The sequence below is a fragment of the Canis lupus genome, chromosome 11, assembly GCF_011100685.1.
Source record: "Canis lupus familiaris isolate Mischka breed German Shepherd chromosome 11, alternate assembly UU_Cfam_GSD_1.0, whole genome shotgun sequence".
NCBI lineage: Eukaryota > Metazoa > Chordata > Mammalia > Carnivora > Canidae > Canis > Canis lupus.
The window spans coordinates 23,488,198-23,512,135 of NC_049232.1; the positions used below are offsets into that span (position 1 = coordinate 23,488,198).

Sequence of the window (23,938 nt, forward strand, 5' to 3'; positions counted from 1 at the left end):
CCTGGATTGTCCTTTAAATGTTAGCTCCAAACTTGAGGAGACACTAAAGCAGCCTGGGATTTGCCCTCTCCTTAATTCCAGCCATCTGAATTACCTTTGGCAGGTTACCTCCTCTTTTAGAATCTCTGTTTCTCCATGTGTATAGGGGAGGTTTGGATCAGCAAGCCTCTAAGGTTTCTCAACTTGGAACAACTTGGTTTTAGGACTTGCCCCAAATCCTACAGGATGGGGTGTGGTGGGAAGAGTGCATAACAGGCCTGGAAAGAGTCTCTGGTGTAGAGAGATGTCCTAGCCCAGGCCCAGGTCTGTCTTTACTGAGTTCTCCAGATCGGGGTTCTGGGTGTTGTTCACCAATACTGCACCACAAGTAGTGTTTACCTAACTGGCGGTCCATTGGCTTGGCTTACTCCAGTTCTGTGTGTGCTGGGAGGGGCTCCCAGAACTTGTAGGGTCTACGGGGCATACGTGCAGCCGGGGGCTAAGGTTGTAGAATATGGATTTGGACAGACTTGAGTGCCAATTCTGACTTTATCCCAGGCTGGCTGTGTGACCTCGGGTGAGCCACTTAATCTCTCTGACTCAGTCTCCACATCTATGAAATTCAAAGGAGACAATTACCTACCTTATAATTGTGCAGACAAAATGTGCTAATCCTTAGTGCCGGGCATCTATGTGTCAGTGAGTAGTCCTGAGTATTGCCCTTCCACGCTAAGCCTTCAATGGTGCTGGGAAGCTCTCCAGGTAGCCTATGGCTGCCAACCACTTGTAGCCTGGAACAAGGACCTAGGGGAGAATAGGTTTGCCCTTAAGCTAAGGCCAGATTAGTCCCATTTATTTTTCTTTCACATGTGCCTTCTTTATCCTCTCCCCTGGAACTGAAACAGTTCATTTCTCACAATTGCCAGTGTCACTATCTTTGTACAATTTCGAGTACTCTCTTGGCAATTTAATCTGAGATCGAATATTAGCCCTCAGTGTCATTATAATTAATACCAATGCTTAGAATATGTGTTTTTTTCTAATTACTCAGAAATCAGTGGGTAAGAATAGACTTCACAGTCCTGCAAACTTGAGTTCAAGTAATAGCTCCGCTACCCACTAGCTGTGTGACCACGTATGAGTGATTTAACCTGTCAGGAGGGCATCTGAACGATGCGACCGTGAGGCGCTTTTCCTCTCAATTCCACCCTCCTCCCTCTGGAAGCCCTGAGAACTCCCCAGACTCCCTTGCAGCTGGAGTTCTGGATGGTAAGTAAGTTCTACTGGTTGATGGTGCTCACGGGATGTTTGGAAGGTGGAGCTGACCAAGGCCTTTCTCCTCCTGCCAGGGTTGCTGGCCAGCTTGGCAGTGCTGAGTACAGGAGTGGACAAGGATGACGCATGGTCACCAGCCTCGGGCTGGGAGAGGTAGTTGTGGCAGAAGCTGTAGCAACTTCCTGCAATCTCAGCTACGTGATGGCTCATTGTATGGGACAGCTGGTTGTCACCCCCTTCTTGCATATACCCTCCAGCCCTTACCAGAGTCTTGTAAGCATTTGCTTCCTGGTACAAGAAGCTCCTTTTGCTAGAAACACCTAGAACAACTTCTGTTCCTTGCACGGAACCACACTGACACAGGATGATGATACCGCTAATTGTTAGAATCATGGGATTAGGCAAGCTATTAAATATAAAATACTTGTCACGGAAGCAGCATGCAGTCAACGATAGTCACTAATGAGCGCAATAAGACTGTTTAACTGTTTGAAACTCGGGAAAACCAGTCCTGTAAATTGCATCTTGCCGCCCACCGGGGCTAGCAGGATTTTTTTTTTCCCACTTTGGTTTTTCCAAGCAGTCAGCAGGCATCTATAACAAGAGGAAAATGATCCTTGGCTAATGTTGCTTTCCCCTTATGTTCTCGCCAACAATTCATGTTGCCTTAAGAGATTAGGCCTTTTTATTGCTTGCCTCATTGCCCTGCTGTCTGCACCAAAGTTATGTCTTGGCTGGCTGGGCGTGTCCTTCTGATGGAGTCCAGGCCTGTTGCACAGAGAGCAAGAGGGTTATTTGATCTCTTGACTGTGGCTCTTACAAGTCCCATTGAGAGTGTGCTTACCCACAGAGCTCTGCTATGCTAATTGGCCCGGGGTTGCCGAAGAAGCAAAATTCCACCTAAAGCAGTGAGTGTTTCTTCTGGCAGGATTTGACATTTGGGAGAAGGCAGCCTCTACAGGGGCCCAGGGGTCAACCCTGGGTCCCACCCAACCCTTCCCAGACACTCAGCTAATGGGCAGCCGTTTGTTGATCAGGGTGACCAAGGGTCATAAGGGGCACTCCCTGCCTCCGGAGAGATTTTCACTCAGCCCGGACTTAAATCTTGGAATGCAAGAAAACCCCTCTGATTGTTTGACCCAAAGCCCGGTACCTCACCCACCTCAGTCCACACTGTTGGGGAGAAGGTGGGGAAGTTAGTCTCCCCACCCCTGACGCACGTGGCTTTTTATTAAAAGCTGCATGGCACTTTTCCCTCTGTGCCTTCTCATTGCATCTCTTCCTAAAAGGCAGAGTGATCCTACAAAGCCAACAAATAAAATCACTGGACCCTGGAGAGAGGTTCAGATTCAATCCCTTTCCCCTGACAAAAGCTTAATGAGAGTGGATCCCCAGTAGTAAGCTTCCACAGCTCCACTGTCACCAACCCCGTGGCTCTGTCACACTCACCTGGTCGGTCTTTCCAGGATTAGCCACCACCCTGGAAACCCCCAAACCCTTCAAATTCTCTTCAGGACTATGAGGTGCTCTTGATTGGGCCACTGAACCGAACTCTGCACTAGGAAACAGTGTTTGTTTACAAAAGAAGAAAACTCATCCTTTGAAAAGTGACCCAAAGCCCCTTTTTTTATTGTGAGTCCCTGGCTTTCTCTATTGAATGCTCTGTCTTCTTTGTGTATAGCAGAATCACCTGAAGGGAAACCACAGTGAGGCACTGTGTCATACCTACGAGGATGGTTATAATAAAAAACATGGGAAATAACAAGCATGAGTGGGGCACATGGCTGGCTCAGTTGGTTCAGCATCCAACTCGTGATTTCAGCTCAGGTCATGAAATCAGTCCTGGGATCAAGCCCTGCATCAGGCTCTGTGCTCAGCAGGGAATCTGCTTGAGGATTATTCTCCCTCTTCATCTGCCCCTCTCCCTACTAGCACTCTCTCTCTTTCTCTCTCAAATAAAGAAATAAATTTAGGGGTGCCTGGATGGCTCAGCAGCTTAGCACCTGCCTTTGGCCCAGGGCGTGATCCTGGAGACCTGGGATGGAGTCCCGCATCAGGCTTCCTTCATGGAGCCTGCTTCTCTCTCTGCCTGTGTCTCTGCCTCTCTTTCTCTCTCTCTCTCTCTCTCTCCCTCTGTCTCTCATTAATAAATAAATAAAATCTTTTTTTAAAAAATAGCAAGCATTAGTGAGAATGAGGATGGAATCCTCTTGTGTGCAGTTGATGGAGTTGTAAGATGGTACAGCTTCTGGGGGAAATAGTTAGGGGTCCCTTGAAAAGTTAACCATAGAATTATCATGTGGCCCAGCATTTCCACTCCTAAGTACCTTCACCAAAAAAATGGAAAGCAGGGACTGGAGCTGATATCAGTAAAGCAATGTGCATGGCAGCATCATTCACAACAGCCAAGAGGTGGAAAAACCCCGAGTGTCTATCGACAGACGAATGGGTACACAAAATGGGGTACATCCATGCAATGGAATAGTTTTCAGCCATAAGAAGGAATGGAATTCTGATACACACCACAACACGGGTAAAGTTTGAGAATATTTATGCGAAGTGATGCAAGTCAGACACAAAAGTGTGATCCCACTTACACGTCGTATCTAAAATAGGCATAGTCATAGAGGCAGAAAGTGGATAGGGGCTACCAGAGACTTGGGAGAGAGTTACTGGTTATTGGGTGCAGAGCTTCTGTTTGGGGTGATGGAAAGTGTGGGAAGCAGTGGGGAGGATTACACAACAGTGTTCAGGCCTGCTACTGAACTGAACCACATGGGAACATGGCTAAAACAGCATATCTTAATGTTGTATATATTTTACCACTATCAAAAACAAAATTACTGGAAGAGCTTGCTGCAGTGAGGGCTCCAAGGACCCACTCCCAAACTTGTTGAATGGGGGAAGGCCAGGTGGGACTCTTTTCCAGCCAGCTTGCCGAGGCACTCCCATGCGGGTAATCCAAAGGCCTCCTCTAGAAGGCCGATATGCGCTCAGCCCTGTCACCTGCCTCTTGAGAAACACGGGAAGTGAAAGAGGAGGACCTGCCAGTGCTTTGCTGAAGCAGGACGCCCACACTTTATGCATTGGCACCGGGTCGGGGGAAGGTAGGCCCCTCTGGGCACTTGCTGAGGGAGGACCCACACACTGTCTCTGCAGGCTGCATCTGCGGGTGGCAGGCTTGGGAGCAGAGGACTGACGAGGACACTGCAACAAAGCTCTGAGATCCAGGGCCTTGTGGTGGGATCTACCCATCTCTGTGCCAACCCTTGGAGCCCTGTCCTGCACCTTCCCAGTCAAGCTTCTCTGCTGGCTCTGACCAAGACCAGAAGCAGGAGATGGCTTGGGAGAAGGCCACTTCTGGAGATGGGCATGCTGTCTTCTTTCTCCCTCATTCTCCCAGTACCAGGGTCAGGTTTGCTCTTCTTTCATCAGCAGTATATGACGTCAGTTCTGGCATTCTCCTCCCAGTGACCAGTGCGATTAACTATATTTATTAACTGTGTCTTTCCTTGCATGGATTTATCAAGTTGTTGGTAAAGAGAATGACTCTGAGCAATTAATTATAAAACATCTCTGGGCTAATATTTGAGTTTGTGCTTGTGTCCTCCCGTTGCCTGGCAACTCAACTATTCTTTGAGATTGGTTTATACTTCTCCTCTGAGTTCCTAAGACTCATTTTCAGAAACGATTTCAATCATGTCCCATCCAGGGAAAAGCAGAAAAGAAACCTAGCCTGGAAACTCAAATGTGAGTACTGTTCATCTTAAGGAGGGAGAAAGAAAGAGGCTCACTCGTTCACTCCCCTGACTTCGAATGAATCCCGGCCAAGTGCTAGGTCTGCAGCAGTCTCGGAAGGTGGGAGTGAGCAAGACACAGCTCTCCCCTCCAGGGAGCAGGGGGAGTGTGGGATGGGGAACACATGGCAACTGGCCACTATGAAATAGTTGACTGGTGGACAGGCAGGGGCAGAGGGAGAAGGCAGGGACAGAGGGGCAGAGGGAGGGCTGGAGGCTTGGCCTGAGGCGTCAGAAAACGAAGGACTTGGGAAGGTTCAGAGATGAGGGGACATGTTGAAGAAACTCTTGGAAAATGGGTATGGTTTTGTAGGCAGAGAGGATGGGGTTGGACTCTGAGCTCTCCAAGCAGTGAAGAGGATCATCTGTAAATGTAGGGACAGATGTGGGGATATGAAGCTGTAGAGGGGAAAGTAGCTTGACCCCTCAGGCTGGTATGACACATTCACAAGTCCGGACCGGATCCTCTAAGCAACAAAGAATACTGGAATATTCTGAGCAGGAGAGTGCTGTAGTCATATTTGTGGGGTTTTTTGAATGTATGAACAATTCCATAAAAAGTGGAGAGAAGAGTATAGCGAACCTCCATGAGCTCATACTTAAACTGAACAATTATTAATGTTTTTACAAATTTTCTTAATCTATTTCTTCCTTGCTAAAATTTTTAAAAAGATTTTATTTGTGTATTCATGAGAGACACACAGAGAGAGAGGCAGAGACACAGGCAGAGAGAGAAGCAGGTTCCATGCAGGGAGCCCGATGTGGGACTCGATCCCCAGACCCCAGGATCAGGACCTGAGCTGAAGGCAGACGCTCAACTACTAAGCCACCCAGGTACTCCTTTGCTAAAATATTTTAAGACAAATCAATTCACCTTATTTAGAAACTTCAGTGTACAACCTTTAAAAATTATGTTTTTTTTTTAATTTATTTATGATAGTCACACACACAGAGAGAGAGAGAGAGAGGCAGAGACACAGGCAGAGGGAAAAGCAGGCTCCATGCACCAGGAGCCCGACGTGGGATTCGATCCTGGGTCTCCAGGATCAGGCCCTGGGCCAAAGGCAGGCGCTAAACCGCTGTGCCACCCAGGGTTCCCAATTATGTTTTTTTAAAATACAACAACACTATCATTATCATCCCTCATATAATTAACAGGAATTTCTTAACATCTATTACCAAGTTCATAACCAAATGGCCCACATTGTCCTCAAAATGTGTTTGCTTCAAGGTTGATTTGTATGAATCAGTATTCAAAGCCAGTCTACACGTTGCAGTTATGATTTTTATTTTAGAAAGCTCACCCAAGAAAGGTGAAATATGGAAATTTCAAGTTCCAGAAAGAGGCCAAGTTACATCGCTTCCACTGGAAACATGAGTCTGGAGTTAGGAGAGCAGATGGGGCTGGAATTACCTCTGCCCCTGGGTGAGAAAGGGTGGCATCTGAGCCCTGGGAGGTTGGGTCCTGAGAGGTGGTGGGCTTAGGAGTCTTTGGCAATCTTCTAAGAGAGATTGGGAGTTTGCTGGTGACAGATGTAGCTGAGAGTTGGGTGCCCTGGGCATTGAAAATCCACCTTGAGGGACACCTTGGTGGCTCAGTGGTTGAGCATCTGCCTTTGGCTCAGGTCGTAATCCCGGGGTCCTGGGATCGAGTCCCACATCGGGCTCCTCGCAGGGAGCCTGCTTCTCCCTATGCCTGTGTCTCTGTGTCTCTCATGAATAAATAAATAAAATCTTAAAAAAAAAAGAAAAGTAAAAAGAGAAAGAAAGAAAGAAAGAAGAAAGAAAGAAAGAAAGAAAGAAAGAAAGAAAGAAAGAAAGAAAGAAAGAAAGAAAGAAAGAAAGGAAGGAAGGAAGGAAGAAAGAAAGAAAGAAAGAAAAAGAAAGGCCACCTTGACGTTTGGTTCAAGGGGACCTGTAGCCCTCTGAGGAAAGTCTCAGTGCAGTGGTGAGGGTCAGAGGCTTCTGTGATGCCCTGAGTGGTGGACAGGCACAAGGGCGAAGGTGGGGAGAGGGACATGGACTGCTTCCTCAGGAAGCTTTAAGAGAAAGTGGATGAGCCACAGTAAGAGAGGGTGGCCAGGCAAAGAGGGGCATTTTTTTAAAGATTTTATTTATTTATTCATGAGAGACACAGGGAGAGAGAGAGAGAGACAGAGACAGAGATACAGGCAGAGGGAGAAGCAGGCTCCATGCAGGGAGCCCGATGTGGGACTTGGTCCTGGGTCTCCAGGATCAGGCCCTGGGCTGAAGGCAGTGCTAAACCGCTGAGCCACCCGGGCTGCCCAAAGAGGGGCATCTTTAGGTATGGTAGGTCTGTGAGCTTCTAAAAGACTAAACGTCTCTAGTTTGTCACTAGACACATAGAGGAAGGGTGAGTGGTGAGTGTAAAGTGAGGCCACTTTTGGGAGGATAGCCCAGAAGCACATATCAAGCTCTTTCCAGTGGCCATAGCATTGAGCTTGCCCATAGAAACTGATGCTGAGGAGGTAGAGATGCACACAATGATTAATCTAGGAGGCGTGTTGTTGCTTTATTCGTGATAGGAAAAGCTGAGAGTAGCTTGTAGGTATAATAGGTAAGACTATGGTTACACAGGGATTGTCAGCCTCAGCGTTGACACTTAAGGTCAGACAATTCTTTGTTGTGGAAGCTATGGGATGTCTAGTAGCATCTCTGAAGTCTACCCACTAGATGCCAGGAGCCACCACCCCACCGCCAAGTTGTGACAACCAAAAATGTCTCCAGACATTGCAAAATACCCCCCTGAGGGAGTGGCAAATCCAACTGAGTTTGGGAACCCCTAGGTTAAGGCAGGATGTGCCCATATAGTGACATATTGCAGAGTCCTAAAGATGGCTTTGGGGAGTGATTAAGAATGCACGCAAGAATCCTTATGATATAATATTAAGGAAAAAAGTTGTACATATAGTTTTTTTATAGAAGAATAATGCTAAATGTATAAGTAAGCAAGCATCATACCTGGGAAAAGGTGAGGAGGAAAAATACTGAAATATTAAAGGAATTAACTCTGGATGGTAAGTGATCTGTTTCCAAGCTTCCATTTTTTAGAGAAAAAAAAAAACCCCACCACATTTTCTACATTGATTACGAGTCTCTTACACCTATTTACTTGTAAACACAGTGTTGCCACAGACCCACTAATTTATCTTAAGGGAATTTATTATTGATATAATGTACATGCAGAAAAGTTTATAGGCACATATAGCTCCGTGGAGTTTCACTAAGTGAATGTACTTGTGTAACCCAGCACTCAGATCAAGGAAGCAGAACATCAATAGGCCTCCTAGAAGTCTCCCTGTGTCCCCTTCCAGTCACTCCCACCCCTGGGGTGACCCATTTCCTGATTTAAACACCACAGATTCCATTTGCCTGTTTTAAAGCTTTGTGTAGATGGAATCACACATGCAGTGTGAACTCCTTTGGCTCTACATTGTTGGTGAGATTCACTTATGTTATGAATGTGTGTAGTTGTAGTATATTATAATGAGCATGTATTATTTTTAAAATCATAAAGCTATTTTTAAAGATGGCAGATGGCGGCCATTAAAAAGCTGGGATGCTTTCCACTTCACAGGGAACGTTCTGCAGTCATCTGCTAGGGAGCCAGTCATGGCCTCCAGTCCCTGGCTGGTTGCCCTAGAGGTTGTTTCTCAAGGTCTAGGAAGGATTTGTGCTAATCTCCCCCATCCCCTGGCTCACCTGCCCCCACCAGTGATGCATACTGGTATTTGACCCCTCCAAGGAGACCAAGCAGATAAGATGGGGAGGGGGGCCTGTGTGTCTTGCACACAGCTGAGCAGGAAGTGGGGCCTGGGGTGTCCAGAATGTGGCCAGGTGCCCTTGAAGAAAAGGTCTTGATTTCTATTCCTCTGGTGACTGTCACTGATATGCACTGGGAGAGAATCACAGAAGTTGCCTCATCTGGTCCCCTGGCTTGCCACATTCCTCAGAGTAAAGCACCTCCTGGACACTCCTTGGCTCCTCACAGTCTTACAGAGGAGGGGCTGTCACGATTTGCCAGTGGAGGCACCAGGGGACCCATGCTGGGGGAAGGAACTGTTAAGAACTGTTAAGAGGGTGCACGCTGAGCTATGAGCCCAGGCCTGTGTGATCTCAGGGTTGCCTCTCAAGGTCATCCTCCGGCTCCTCCCATCACTGGCTGAGATCAGGGGGACGGGGGACGGGACTCCATCCGTGTGGTCAGGCAAGTCATTATCTCAGACACCGCGTCAATTGGTTTGACCATAACATGGGCTCGATACCTCTCTTCTTGCCCCGAGCCCCCTGCTCTCGCCGGCAGGAACTGCTGGAAAAATATTCTGGAAAAACGGAGGCATTTTTACGACTCTCTCCTCACCTAAACCTGCTGGGCCAGGACAGAGCGCAGACCCTCGGGCTCTGACCGTTATCCTACACTTTGGACCCGGGCGCCTCTGGCTTTGATGTCGTCTTGGTAAATGTCCCCGAGTCACCGGCGGGCTCTGATCTCCCCGGCACCTAATAATTCAAACAGCCCGGGGCACTGAGCCGCTAATCAGCTGGGCAGCCTCTGCAGCTGCAGAGTGAGGTTGAGGGGGGCCAGGGGGTCCCGTTCATCCGTAGGGTCTCATTCCACACCGTGAGGGCCAAGGCCCACGCCACCGTCCCGGCCCGGGGGGAGGAGATTCCTGCAGGGACCGAGAGCGGGCATCTGCCCGGCCAGGCGGCCCGTTACACCGTTTGAATCCCGGCCGTCCTGGCCAGGCCATCGGGTGGGAATTAAAATTTAATTTAGAGAGTCCTGTCTCTGCGGCCCTGGTGGCCGTCGTCTAGGTGATTGACTGGCTGGTTTCTTTCACCTTTGCACGCCTTGGGTTTTTACTGGCGGAGGAAATGAAGGCTGAACTGGGGCAGGAAATTCCATGTACACAGGTGTTTCTGGTTAGCCCCGTGCACCTCGCCCGGGGGCACCACTGGGGGCCAGGGAGGCCTGTGGGCCCGGGGGCTCCTGCGGCCCGGCAGCCGCGGCGGCTCTGCCTGCAGGGACGGCTGGCCAGGGCGCCCAGGCCACTACGAGGCCGACACGGGCACGAGCCGATGGCCCCGTGGCTGGTCCCAGGGGCCCCAGGACTGCCTGCCGCTGTCACAGGATCACACGGGCGGCCTGGCGGGGGGCGCCCTGGCCTCTGTGCCTACAGTGGGCGCCTGGTGGCACCAGGGCCTGACCTGAAAGATTAGCAGCGCCCCGAGGTGGTGTTTGCACGTTGTAGCCAGCACTTCATGTGGCTGACCTGGCCCCATTTGCACATCTTCCAAAGGGCTTAGAGATCCACAAAGCACGCCCTCCCTCACTTACAGGGTCTCTGGAGGGGCTGGGGAGGCAGCCTTGGGCTTGGTCTGAGACAAGCCATCGGCAGGGCTTGTGCCGAGGCTGAAGCAGCAGCTTTCCCCATCCCATAATGTCTCCATGCCACCTTTGGGGCATATCCAGCGTCGGTCACTCACTGCAAGAGTAAAGGCACTTGGGCCTCCTGCTCTACCCACAGTGTACCTGGAGGGAGGGGCGCTCTCAGAAATGGCACAGGGAGACACACGGGGTGGCTCTGGGCAAATGCTCACCCTCCATCCCACCCACCTCAATTTTCTAGTGGGCATCAGAGGAACGAACTCCGCTGTGTTGGCATGAAGGTTCAAGAGATACTCACCGTGTGTGATGAGCACACACATAATCTTCCTACAGCTCTCAACTGAGTATCCAGCTCCTTTGCTCCTTAGGAATATCCCCAAGGGAGTCACTCCAAAGGCAAATTGTCTTTTGTACAGTTTAGAGTATTACTTTAGACACAGAAAAAAAATCATAATGAATGAAAATGCCCATCGATTTGTTGTAGACTGAGGTGTGTCATTGATGTAATAACAAACAGCCAATGACATCACTATGACAAGCATGAAGACATGTGAAATGCCAAGGAAACAACTAAAGGAAACAAGTCTGTGCCAATTGCAACAGTCAGAAAATGTGTGCCTTGAGGGAGACTGGAGGGTGATGCAAGTAATGGTTTATGGAAATATATTTAAGTCATTCAATATTTAAATGCAAAATTTTAAATGAAAATGAAATGAGAACAGAGATAGATATGACTGCGTGTCAGTTATCAGGTTCCTATGTTGAGTAGGGTGTCCTAGGCATACTGGTGAAATGGGGCAAAGTCTCTATGAGGACCCCACATACTGCTGTGGGCCCCTGAAGAGCGTGGGGAGGATCTTCAAGGTTGTCCTCCAGGGTCTGATCGCACACGGCCGCCCCTCGCTGTAAAGGTGAGAGGAATGTGTTTTCACGGCAGATAGGACCTCTAAGGTTAGGCACCTGAGCAGCCCTATAGATGAGACCTCTTGTTCTTAGTGAAGCACAAATGAATGAGTCTCACCAGTGGCTGTGTGGCCTTGAGGGCTAACCTGAGACCACTGAGAGCCAGCCACCTTGTCTGGGGATTCCAGCCCAGTGTACTACAAGGCACGGAGGGTGGCCTTCTCTCTCTCTCTCTCTCTCTCTCTCTCTTTTTAAAAAGATTTTATTTTATTTGAAAGAGAGGGAGGGAGAAGCAGACTCCCCACTGAGCAGGGAGCCCAGCACCAGGCTCCATCCCAGGATCCTGAGAACATGATCTGAGCTAAAGGCAGATGCTAAATAGACTGAGCCACCCAGATGCCCTTGCTCAACATAATTCCCATCATTCAAGGCATAGCTCCATCCTTCTCCTCCCAGGAGCCTCCTCAGCCCTTGTCAGTTGAGGCTCAGAGTGGTTCTAGAATATGGATATGGTCCTGAGTCACTGGAGGGCAGAGGCCAGGCCTCACCCTTTCCCAGAAGCACCGCCCTCTCCCCCCAAGACTTCCTGAATGGCCCTCCGTTCCTTCTTATGGAGTTGCCACAGATGCAAACTAATAGTTGGAATAGCAGCAATGACCTGTGAATTTCGATTCCTCTTCTCAAACCACTTGCAGATATTTCTGACACTTTCCCCTACTCAGCCGTCCTGCTTCTTCCTTCCCCTCCCAAAAGAGGAGTCATGAAACTGCAATTCACACCCCCCTCCCTTCGCATCTCCTGCTCCCCCCCACACCATGGTTATCACTATGGCTACTTCAGAGATAAGCCTGATTTGACCCACCTTCCGGCACCCTAGTCCCCGCAAGAACCATCACGCAGGGAGAGGGCTGGTCATCTTGGAGAGAACACCAAAGAAAGATAACTTTCAAACACTGAGCACTCATTTAAGTCAAACACTGTGCTCAGCACCCTGCATGCATCATCCAGTTTCATTCTCCCAAACTCCCCACGAGATAGGCAGTACTCCTCCTTACAGATGGGAGACACTGAGGCTGGGAGGGGTTGGTCTCTTGCCCAAGGTCATGGAGTTATAAGGAGTAGAGCCAGGATCCAGACTTCAGCTGTCTGATTCCAAAGTCTAGGCTTTTCTTTGCTCTAAATCCCTCCACTCAACCTCCTCTTTTGTCTGCAGAATTCTAGGAAGTGTTGGTTCTGTTTCTCATCAGCAGGGCCCCATGCTCCCTGTGGAGCAGGGTCTCTGGGCATTTGCACATCATCCCTACAGGCAAATGTTGGGTGTGCAGAGCCTCATCTCCAGGTCCAGGATGTCCAGAACCAGCTGGAATCAGAGGCATTCTGGCCCTTTTCCTTGCCACATGGAAATGTCATTTGCAATCAGCCGGCTGTAGTTGGAGAGCTGCCTTTTAGGTACAGTGAGTAAAAGGACCACATGGAAACACTCAATGCCTGAGCCAGCCCTGGAGAAGCCCTGGCTCATAGCCACGAATGGCGGCAGGTCCAATAATGTTGAGCTCCATGCATGCGTGTTGCCAAGAAACCAGAGGGGTTTTGGAGACTGACCAGTTCCTCCGGCACGCGAAAAGGCTGTGCATGATGCCGGGCGTATGGGTGCTTGAGATGTAGGTCCCTGTTGTGTGACAGAGGGGCCATGGTCCTGTGGGCTGAGTGCCTTGGTGATGAAATCTTCCATGCCATGGCTGGAGTGGGTGGAGGGCGGTCTAAATCAGGGGACCATGGGCTTCTGAAGTTGTATGCAAGTTTATGCATGTTTCTGTGTCCAACAAGTAGCCATAGCTTTCTTGGCCATTTCCAGGGGGTATACAAGACCCACAAAAAGCCAAAGACCCTACTATCCAAGAGACTGCAGTGGAGACCAACGGATTAAGCCATTCAGCATGTTCAACTCCACCATCACCCCCGGAACTACTGCTGGGGGGAGACGTGCCAGACTGGTGTAAGTATGTGAGGATGGGGAATGGGTATCCAGGTCAGGCTGACCCTCTGAGTGGAATGGAGCTCCTTCTGACTCCCTTCTCAACTCTGACCACACGGGCTGCAGAGAGCAAGCCCCACCCCCACCCCCAGGCCTTTAGGGAGGATGGCCTCCCCGGCCATCTGTGAGCCTCATCTCCAAGTTTAGAGCTTCCTCCCCAGGTGGGGTTGCCCTCTCTCTGAGCTCCAATTTCCCCATCAGCCTGGGGCCGTATATCTTCTCTTCTTTTCTCCTGGCTGCTTTATAGCTGGCTGGAAACACCTTCCCTTAGCACTTCGAAATGTATCACTTGAAAGCATCTTAACGTTAACCAATGTGATTCTTTTTTAATTTGAAGGGGCTTATTTCTCTGAACGGCTTTCCTGATCATATAGGAGGGCATGCTCCCTAATATTAAACTTTTTCTTTAAAAAGAGCAAAAAAATGACTCACATCTGTTTGATATTTAATTCAAATTGAATGGCAGGACAGGAACAGAATTACACTGCAAACGGCCGTAAAGCGCCAAGCATACCAAACCTCCATGCCAGAAAATTTGAAATGACAAAGAATTGAAGGGATGTGGCCTGGACAATGAGGTGTTTCCTACCCAGAAGCCAGAGCTATAGTACAAAAGCCGGGAAGAGGTGGGAGGTGGGAGAAGGGCTAACTTTGCACCAGAAGATTTTGTAGGGGACTGGTTCCCCACCACATGTGCGTTTGGGTCTGGGATCCAAGCCTCAAACAAGGGTCCTGGGATCCAAGCCTCAAACAAGGGTCCTGATCTCATCTGGAATCCAATGCCAGTTGCTCTGGGTTGGGAGGGTGGCCTCTCTGGACCCCCCAAAGGGCTGCCAGGTAAATGCTTGCACACAGTCTGGGTGGCCAATCAGGTACCACCCTGCTCTCCATGTCCTGGAGGCCTCTGGGTTTGGCTATAGCTCAGAGACTGAGCTGAAAGTCTCTCTGCTCCCAGCTGTTCAATTTACCAGAGACTTCAACATCCGGTGTCTAAGGGGGTAGGGAGATGAGGTGGGGCCCAGAGAGATGTTTTTCCTTCAGAAAAAGAAGGTGGCCTCAAAATGCCAGGCGACCTATATTGCCCTGAGCTCTAAGAGAGAGATCCCAGGAAAGAAGTGAGCACAGCCTCTTTGCTAATACCTGATGGCACATTTTGAAGACAGGGGATGGATTTCAGGTCCTGGCACAGATGTCTGGTGACATCTGCTAGGCAGGCATTGACAGTGGGGCTCTACAACCCAGTGTCAGCAGAGCCTGTGGGCCACCCCTCACTAGGTGTGCGTGGGTGGAGGGGTGAGGAGAAGAGCGACAATCCACCAGCTCTGTGGATTCGGGCACCATTCCCCTCAGTGAATCTTAGTTTCCTCGTCTGTATCAAGGAATCCCCTTAAGAGTATTTTAAATAACGTTAAATATTTTATGTATTTTGTTTTTTTTTTAAAGATAGTTCAGAGAGTTCTTTTTTTTTTTAAGATTTTATTTATTTATTCATAGAGACACAGCTAGAAAGATAGAGGCAGAGAGACACAGGCAGAGGGAGGAGCAGGCTCCACGCAGGGAGCCTGATGTGGGACTCGATCCGGGGTCTCCAGGATCACGCCCTGAGCTGCAGGCGGCGCTAAACCGCTGCGCCACCGGGGCTGCCCTATTTTATGTATTTTGGATAACGTTGTAAATATAAACGTGTTCACTTTTAAATGGCAAAACATTGTACGGTTTTCTTAGGAGGCTCACTCTGATTTCTCCAACACTTCTGTGTAGTCACCATTTCAAGGCATTTTCACATTGATTTTTCATTCCTCTGGCCCACCCTTCTCAGGGGCTGCAATTTTCTCTGTATGACTGTGCGGGAGCTGCCTCAAACTGTCTTATAAGAGGTGACTGTTAAATAGCCACTCTGGAGGACAGTATGGAGCCTCCTCAAAAAGTTGAAAATAGAGCTACCCTGTGACCTAGCAATCGCCTACTGGTTGTTTATCCAAAGGACACAAACATAGTGATCCGAAAGGGCATCTGCACCCCAATGTTTATAGCAGCAAAGTCCGCAATAGCCAAACTACGGAAAGAGCCCAGATGTCCATCAGCAGATGAATGGATAAAGAAGATGAGGGATGTATACACAATGGATATTACTCAGCCATCAAAAAGAATGAAATCTTACCATGTGCGATGATGTGGATGGAACTAGAGGGTATTATGCTAAGTGAAATAAGTCAATCAGAGAAAGACAATTATCATATGATCTCACTTTTATGTGGAATTTAAGAAACAAAATGGAGGAACATAGGGGAAGGGAAAAAAAATAAAATAAGATCAACCAGAGAAGGAGGCAAACCATGAGAGATTCTTAACCATAGGAAACAAACAGGGTTGCTGGAGGGGAAAGAGGTGGAGGGAATGGGGAAACTGGGTGACGGGCATTAAGGGGGTCATGGGATGTAATGAGCCCTGGGTGTTGTATAAGACTGATGAACCACTGACCTCTACCTCTGAAACCAATAATACACTATATGTTAATTAATTGAAGTTAAATAAAAAAGAAGCTATTATTAAAAATTAAATCACATGAACTTACAGTTCCATAAATTATATTAAATACAGCTAATAAATAATAATCATTGTTTTGTAATCATTTGCCACATTTTGCTATTTCTATGCTCTTGAGGTATTTACACATATTGTATCTGGGAGCTCACTGTACGTCTCTTTCCAGCTCCAGGTTCAGTGATGTCATCCTGATACCTTGAAACTGACCGCAGTGCGAGAATTTCCATTATGGAAATGAGGAAACGTCCCACACTATAATCAGAGCTCCCCCATCACCCAGAGGGCCTGTGGTCAACCATCTACCAGCACACACCTGACCGTAGAGATTGGCAAAGTGAGGGCTGCAGAGCCTTCGGTGACTTTCTCAGTAACTTTCGGCCACGCTGAATGGAAGCTCTCGACCCCCTGCTTTCTCCATCAGACTAAGCTGTGCCAGTACTCCTGGGACCTCGTGGCCAGGGTGGAGGGCATTTCTTTGTTCAGAACAATCTGGGCTCCTCCGAATGCCCCTATCCTTCTTATAATGAGGTCTCTCCTCGGCTTCTGTTTCCACCCCCCTGAGCTGAGCCAAAACATCGCCCCCCTCTCCCTGGTTTTGTAAAGCCTGCTGAGAGTCTCAACTGGAGGTATTTTCTCTTTCTTTAACGGAGAAGCAAAGCTCACCGCTGATAATTGCCCCGCGGATTTCTAACCAACACTTTCCCCAGGGTGCTTGACAGAGACCAGAGGCAGGCATGTGCGTGAGTCTGTGTGTGTGCTGGGAGGGGTGGAGGGTGGAATGGGGAAGAAGTCAAACCACATGAGGCTTTCCTGACGTTTCAACTTGAAATCTGCACAGCAACCGCAGGCCCGGGGAAGAGGAACGTAAAAGTGAAAGATGGAGCCCCCTGATGATTAGCTTCCCTCGTTGGTCTCCAACGTGTGTCCACAGGGGACCATGTATGCCTCCGTAATGAGGCCCAGGGCTGATTCTGGAAGCCTCCGACATCAAGCATCCAGCCTGCTTGTTTCCAGGGCTCCCCAGGGCAGAGGTTCAAGTCTGGGAGCTTTGCACCTAACATGTGTGTTTCTGGATGGTGGTAGGCTGGGCACCTGTGTCGAACCATGGAGATAGGACTCATCTGGAAACAGGAAAACCCACTGGCGGAGAGCAGAAGAATCAGGGGTATGCCCTGCATGGCCTGGCTGGGATTTGTCCTTGCTTCAGGGCTCAGGGTCCTAGAGATACAGCAAGTCTGTTCACTCAGCAAACCACTCGCCCTGGCCTTGTCCCCTCCTGAGTAATTAGCTGTTTTACGTGCATTTTAACCTGTTCAACCAGCAGGTTTGGTGTGAGCTGAGGTTCTTCTCAAAGCCTCATTCCTTATAGGTCTGCCTTTACCCCACCCACATTCTTTCTCCCAGCTGGCTTTGTCTTTCAGTCAGCAGGGCCCTTACTAAGGATGCACTGCGTGCCAGGGGGCTGTTCCATCCACACTCTGAGCCTTGCCTGGGGAGATGCTCCGGCATGGTGCGGAGTTCACGGCAAGTACACGTATTCCCAGCTGAGGAAACACCTCTGGCGGTTGATACCGTGGATCGCTGCCTGAAAACCCCTCTGAGCGTCCCCACATGGGCTTGGAGCTTGGAGGAGAGGATTCCCTTGTGGAAAAAAGCAGGAGGACTTTCTGGAGGAAGAAACTTTCTGGGAGAGCTGGTAGTGAACATTAACTGCTGGCATTCGTTGAGCACGTCCATGGTGTGCGTGCTAAGTCCCCTTATCCATGTACATGTGTTTCAGCCTCCACAGAGGGGAGGCAAGGACTGATAGAATCTCCATTTTATACCTGAGGATCAGCGGCTTGGGGGATGAAGGAAGTTTTAGAGTCAGTAAGTGGAGAGCAGTGGGGGTTTGGACTCTGCTCTGTTGCCCTGCCTCTGGGGTGGGAAGAGATGGGGTGTCAAGGCAGGCACCCCGGCCAGATTGCATGGTCCAGGCAAGGACGGCCACGCCTAGCAATTCTCTGGACCTCGTTTTATGGTTCCTGTCCTCCCGTGCCCTCCTCTTGCCTTTCTTATATAGATGCCAAAGGTTATGTAGTTGGGGTGACCAGTAGGAGGGGCATCTGTGTTTGCCTTTTGCCTCCAGGTGGCCCTCTATGCTGGGCCCCCTATGCTGGGCCCCCTTTCCTCTCCCTTTCTTTCCTCTCTCTTTCTTTCCTCTCCGTTTCTGGTGGCCCAGGGCCCTAGGCAGGGGCTGAGGCAAACTGCAATGGCCATAGTCCCTGTGCTGGCCTTAGCCATTGACCCTCAGACCCATCATTCTCCCTTCTCTCCTCCGCTTTGTACTGCAGGGGTCCACCCCATGGGGTGCATTCCCCAGGCTTGCTCATCAGCTGCCTTCTGCTGCCTTCAGGGCTGGGCTCGGGGAGAAGCCAGGGTATTTCACCTTTTCCCTCAGCACCTGGCCTTGGCAGGGGGGGAGTCAAACAGCAGGTACATCTCCTCTTCAGCTCCAGCTCCCTCCGGACGGCCTCCGCAGGGAAAATTCACAGTAGTTCTAGCTCCGTGCTGGGCAGTGCCCGCTCTGGCTCTGGCAACAACCACCTCTCTCCGTTTCCTCGTAGCTCCAGGAGTGGGAGCGAGCCGGGTAGGGAACACCTGCTTTGGCTGGTTTCTTTTCTTTCTTTCTCTCTTTCTTTCTTTCTCTCTTTCTTTCTCTTTCTCTTTCTTTCTTTCTTTCTTTTTCTTTCTTTCTTTCTTTCTTTCTTTCTTTCCTTCTTTTCTTTATTTTTTTTAAGATATTTATTTTATTTACTCATGAGAGATAGAGAGAGAGGAAGAGACACAGAGGGAGAAGGAGGCTCCATGCAGGGAGCCTGATGCGGAACTCAATCCTAGGACTCCGGGGTCACGACCCAAGCCAAAGACAGGCGCTCAACTGCTGAGCCACCCAGGTGTCCCATTTCTGAGGTACATCGCCTCTGTACTCCATTCCCTGAGCTACATTTTTAAAATACTTCAAGTGGTTTTTGTTTTTTTGACCGGACCCTGATACACACCCTCTTCCACCCCGCACCCTCCCTTCCCCCAAGCAAGGTGACCTAATAGGATCCATCTTCTCGGCCTGTGCACAGCGAGCCGCAGACGAATGGAAGAATGATATCACAGCGCCCCGAGCCCTCAAAGAAGCAATTATTGGAAGCCCATGGCTGGCTGCCTGACCGAGCCCTCCCTTGGAAGGGCCCTGCCTCTGCTTTACTGTGAAGATTCCCCACCCCCTACCCCCTGCCTCTGCAGCTTTAAAGGCAAGCAGGGCAGATGTCTCAGCTGGGGCCCCTTCCAGCAGTTAGGATGCTTGGCTCAGCGCCTGGGCGTCGTGATGGTTTTGCTCGGTACCTGCTCTGTGTCATTTCTCTGTTAGGTAATGCAGAGGATCAGAGAAATAACAGAGGAGGACAGAAAACCCCCTTTAGAACTCCAGACTCCACGAGTCTCTCCCTCCTCCCAGGACGGTGATTTGATCTCTATTCCAATCTGCCCTTTCTCAGACTCCTTCCTGGTTCCCAAAGGCCTGGAGCCGGGGACGTGGCCGCCAGCAGCCCTTGTAAAGGTAGGCATGGTGAAGAGAGGGAGACCGCGTGGCCCCGGAAAGAGAGGCAGACAATAGTAAGAGCTTGGGCAGTGCCGGGCTCATTGGAGGGGTGCACATTTTTGTGGAGCGAGCCCCCTAGCAGACGGCACTATAAAGCCTTTTCAACGCACGCGCTTAAAGAAGAAAATAATTAAACTCTTCTGTCGGGGATCACCTCGCTTCCCACATCCCTTCACTTAGGATCTTAGGATGTTTTGTTCCCACTGGAGCGTGTGATTGGAAAACAAAGGTAAATGAGAGCAATTTCTTCCCGGATCATTTTTTCCCCCAGCAGGATTAAAGCTGCCTCAGCCATAAAGAGTTTACAAACTCTAAAGAAAAATAATAACTTCCCTTCTCGCGGCCCGGTCATGGGGAGGTAATGCATGTTTCCAATCAGCTGAGAATGTAACTCAAATGGTAGGCTTTAGTTCACTTTAATCCGCCTGTGAGTTCATGTTCAAGGTAAAAGGGATCACAGCCCTGCCATGTGAATAGAGTTCATTTACTTGGCATCTCGTCTGGGAGGCGGAGGAGCTGGGTCCATTTGCTCTTCTCCCGAAGACTGGTACAGGGCTCAGGCCTCAAGAGCTGGCCAGCGGCCGGAGCACCAAGAGGCGGGCAGGGCTGCTGCGGCAACAGAACGCTGGGGGGTCCGGCTTGGGGACCAGCTAGCCCGATGGCAACATTTACCGGGGGTCACGGGGTGGAAGCTGACGGAGAAGACCCAAGCTCACACAGTAGATTAAGTCGGAGGCAGGTCTCCCCTCCACAGCTCAGTTTGGGGGTGTAGGTGGGCGTCCTGGAGGTGGTGATGAACCATCCACACCGCATGGGACTTACTTGCTTCTGCACATGTCTTTGCTGACAGCAGCCTGGCCCTTCAGCGGGCTGTTAGGCAGAAAATCCGTTCTTAGCTCTGTTAGAATCCTGCCTTAGCTTTGTTTAGTCACAGGGAAACCTTGAGCCAGCCCTTTGACTATGTCCTGCTTTATACATTTATGAAATGACTGTCGATTTTTAAAAAGATTTTATTTATTTGTGAGACACACACAGAGGGGCAGAGACATAGGCAGAAGGAGAAGCAGGCTCCTGGATTGCGACCTGAGCCAAAGGCAGACGCTCAACTGCTGAGTCACCCTGGCATCCCGAAATGACTGTCGATTTTGAGGGGAAAGGGAAATGTTTCCTTTGTTGGCCTACTGTGAGACCTTTAATGCTACTCCTTCTACAAAGAAACACACTCCTTCAGAGAAGACATCACCCACTCTAATCCTTTCTGTGAAAATGCAGATGCCTCCAGCAGTGTGGCATCTTAGCTGCCCTACCAGGGGCAATCGCTTTACAGGACGGCTCCGATCTGTGCAGGTGGGGCATTGGCTTAGGAGGCAGTGTGTTCCTAGTGTGTGTTTGGGGGAGGAGGTTCTATGGAGGTGGCCCCCATTGCACAGGGTGGAGCAGAGGGGTCAAACCAGATCCTAGGGAGATGTGGTGAGCCTTAGGCCCAGTCTCAATCCTGCCAGCCCACCTCATGACTGCTAGGGCTTGGAGCCCTCCCAGGATCTCCTGGGGCCATCTCTGTGCCTCTGCTTAGGGCAGGAAGTGTTGCCTGAGCCCTATCCTCAGTGACTTGAGGACCTGTCAGACCTGTCAACCTTCCCCAGCAGTTGTCCCACAGAATTTCAAAAACCCAGATTTCTGGTTGGACTGCAGAGGCGAAAACACCAACAGAAGCAGCAGCCCTATTCCATCCCAGCTAGTGGATCTGGGGTCCCTTCACCAGGGCCTGGAGCGGGCAAAGACTTACCACCTGCCCACGGCTTCCAGGCCTTGTTGCCCCAGCGGGCCACCCCATCTCTCTTGTCCACCACTGCCAGGCTTGGCCGTGCCCTCACCTGCCTGGCTCATGGCTTCACACAGCCCAGGTGACTGCTTCCTTGCCCATCCACCTGTCCATCCATTCTCCAGCCAGCTCCCTGAAGGCCACCAGAAACACAACAGCAAACAACCCATGGTCCTCCTCTGTGTGGAGCTCAAGGTCTCACAGGGCAACAGACACAGCAACTACAGCTACAGCATCCTGATGTCCTGTGTGGGCCTGCTGCTGTCCAGCTGTGGCCTTCCTTGCTCTAGGCCCCAGCCAGAGCTGTGCCATCTGATGTGTCTGCCATCACATCCTCATGGTGCTTGTTCATGCCTCAGAGCCCCGTGCAGTTATGGGGAGTTTTCAGGTCTCCCTCGAGATGGGGCTCAAGGGGATGCGGTGTCTCACTTACAAACAGGTTGGAAGACTCCTCTTAGTAAAGCAGAGGAGTGGGAGAGTTAAAATGCCTTAGAGGGCACAGGGGATGATTTCTAGATCTCTAGACTGTGGTCTCAGAGAGCTGTAGTGCTCTAGGGTGTGTCTGAATGGAACTAACATAGCTCTTTGTAGCAGATGTGTAGGTGTGCGTAAGCCCTCTATGTATCTACTTGCATTTGACTTATTCCCTTGAACTGGTTGAATTGGACAAGAAAAGCTAACTAGTGAGCACTTACTATGTGCTAGGGACTACACTAGATGCTTTAAATACTGTACTTCATTTGACCACCACAGCCAGACTTTACCCTTTGTGTTTTCCAAAAGAAGAAATTTGAGGAACAGGGAAATTCAGTCACTTGTCCAGGATCACAGAACCAGTATGTGGTGGAGCATGAATTCCAACCCAGGCAGCCCCCACCCCCACCCCCCCACCCCCCACCCCCGCCGCTTGCAGAGTCCCACCTGGGAGCCGCCACGGCAGGCATGCATGCCTCGTGACAGTGTGTGTGTGCACACGCATCCCCCCCCACCTGCGTGCACTGCCCTGTGCGTGGGGCTGAGAGAATGCAGCTGTGAGGGTCTCTCCAATCTGCTCAAGCTGTCTATGCAGGCCAAGGAACGTGGTATCAGGTGTGAAAATGGGAGTGGCTGCAGGGACTTGGTGACTTAAATTGTTCTCTTCTCCAGAAAAATGGAATCTAGCATGGAGCAGAGCTTTGCTGCCCTGAAACCTGGTATGAGGCGAGCAGGGGATTCTGCAAGGAGAGTTTGGGAATCAACAGAGTCTGAAACAAGTGGGACATGTCCTGGCTCCCTTCGGCCTGCCCTGCACTTCATCCTGTGGTCCCAGAGGGACTCCCCAACACTTGACTCTGAGTCTCAGACTCCTCATGGGGGAGGCAGCTTGTTTCCTCTAATAGACCTTGCATCTGGGAGGGTTTGCTTCTTCCTGGAAGGGAGAGGACCCCTCTCAGTGGCAGAGGTTCCCTGGAGGAGTGGGGCAGTTGTCCCGCTGGAACTCTGGGGTGCATGTCCCCAGCCAACTTCCTCTCTTCTGCCTTTGAAGGTCAGATGCAGTCTCCCCTGTGTGTTCCCCTTTCTACAGGTACACTGCTGCTCCCTAGCATAGTCTTGGGAACATTTTGGTCTCTGGAGGGATCATCGCTGCATTTAGAATCTGTGTATGAAATTTAAAGGTGCTTTCAAAATGGTGGGCTTCATGAAACCACCTAGCACATGGCTTCTTCTGCTTGCCAGTCTTGACATCAAGGTGTCTCATATCCTACAAACTCTGAATATTGAGCCTTCTGGAGGCAAGCAAAGCCTCCCCCTGACTGCCTGCCAGGTCTACAGCAAAGACAAAATCCTTTATCAGGTGGTCACAGAGTGCAGATGAGCTCTTGGGCTCTGTAGCCAGTTTACCAGGCTTCCAACCTTCTCTAGCTCCATATATGCATCCTAGGTGAGCCCGTGGATATGGACTTGTTATGTTCCCTCTCTCAGGTCTTACAGTGGTAGGTATCTAACTGTGTGATAGATGCTTCTCTCCGAGCTTTACATATGCCACCTCCTATGACCATAATAACACCACCATGGATGGGTACTATTATCTTATGCCTTTTCTGAGGGATAAATGGAGACAAGAGCAGGCTAAGTCACTTGCCCAAGATCACAGGGCTAGTGAGTGGCATGAATTTTGGGCAAGATACCCTTTCTAAGTCTCAATTTCCTCATCTGTGCAATGTATTAATACCATCATCTATCTTAGTGTTTTTAGGATTCAGCTGGGCAGGGCACATAGCACCTAGCAGAGTCCTGAGCACACAGTAAGCGCTCATCAGACATGGCCACTTAATGGTACAGCTAATGTTAACCCCAGCTTGAAGAGAGAGAAAACACAATATTTTTAGCAGCAATAACAGTGGTGATCAAATGATGAAGTGATTTGCTCCTCAACAGGTGTCTTCATGAGCCTGCACAAGCTCTCTGAGGGCAGAGACTTTGTCAGCCTCATTCACTGCAGATTCTCAGGGCTTTGCATTGCATCTGGTGAAAGTTTGTTGAATGACTGAGTGAA

At 49.9% G+C, this 23,938-nt stretch overlaps 1 long non-coding RNA gene across 1 annotated transcript; it reads left to right on the forward strand.

Moving 5' to 3' along the window:
- Positions 1-12,528: 12,528 nt before the first annotated feature.
- On the forward strand, positions 12,529-16,617 carry LOC102152092. The gene is made up of 3 exons (XR_005366372.1): positions 12,529-12,813; positions 13,220-13,360; positions 16,113-16,617. It is a non-coding gene; the product is annotated as an uncharacterized LOC102152092 (long non-coding RNA).
- The last annotated feature ends 7,321 nt before the right edge of the window (positions 16,618-23,938 follow it).